Source organism: Pundamilia nyererei, unplaced genomic scaffold (assembly GCF_000239375.1).
Source record: "Pundamilia nyererei isolate P.nyererei 1_Seehausen unplaced genomic scaffold, PunNye1.0 scaffold00031, whole genome shotgun sequence".
Lineage (NCBI taxonomy): Eukaryota > Metazoa > Chordata > Actinopteri > Cichliformes > Cichlidae > Pundamilia > Pundamilia nyererei.
The window spans coordinates 561016-562157 of NW_005187432.1; positions in this window are offsets into that span (position 1 = coordinate 561016).

Sequence of the window (1142 nt, forward strand, 5' to 3'; positions counted from 1 at the left end):
AATGTAATTTGGTTTTATGAAAATGTATTTTTAATTGTAAAATGTACCTATTTTGATTGTAAGCCCAACAAGGGACAATTGTTGAAAATTAGCAATAGCTATAAACTTATGTGCGTTACATCAGTTTCATGTTTTGTACTTGGACTATGTTAAACTGCACTGTCCCTTTTAAATAAAATAAATAATAAAATAAATACAGTAATATTAACTGGATACAACATCACGGTTCAAGGTAAGTATTGCAACTTGTCACACATTGATGGAGAGTAACCACTGATGTGTATTTTACATTAAACACCTCCTCCCTCCACAGATCCAGTGTCACCGGTCGACCTGACCGTCAATTCTGTGTCGAGCAGCTCAGACTCGTGTAACCTCACTGTGACCTGCAGCACAAAGCACGCTCACATCAGCAACATTTTTACATGTGACACCACAACCTGCTATCAGGAAGGAGGAGGAGAGCAATCAGAGGTTACAACCTCGGGTGCTTCTCTCCATGTTTACCTGTCAAATCTATCAGTCATCTGTGACCATAGCAACCAGGTCAGCTGGACCAGAGACATGAAGAACATTGAACATATTTGTGCACTACTGGCTGGTAAGACTGAAAGAGAAAATGTTGATGTTGATCATTTAGATGTTTTTTCTTAAAATAACACTTCTTTCATTTAAAGAAATTAATTATTGACGTGACCTTCTCACACCAAGAGTGAAATATAACTTCACAGAAAGAGAATTAATATTTTTCTGGATGCTATTTTATTGTTTTTGACCACTAGTTTAAGAGTAAAACAAGCAAATAAAGTTATTTGTATACCTGGTTTGCACATTGTCGGTCTATAAAAAAGACAAAACAATCACTACTAGTCAAATTCTGTAAGAGAAATTAATTGTTCTTTACATCTGATTGACTCAGAGTTTAATCTAGTTTTATATTTAAGGTCTTTTGATTATTTTGTTTGTTTGTTTGTTTGTTTGACATTGTCTTTGTGTTGCAGGTTGTGGGAGTCTCTGTGATGGTATATCTGTCTGTGTGGTAAAGATGGTTGTTTTCTCTGTGCATCTAATCATCATGGTGTTTGCTGTCATTAGTGTCCACATCACAGAGAAAGTTGAGAGGCAAAAAATAAATAGTGCAT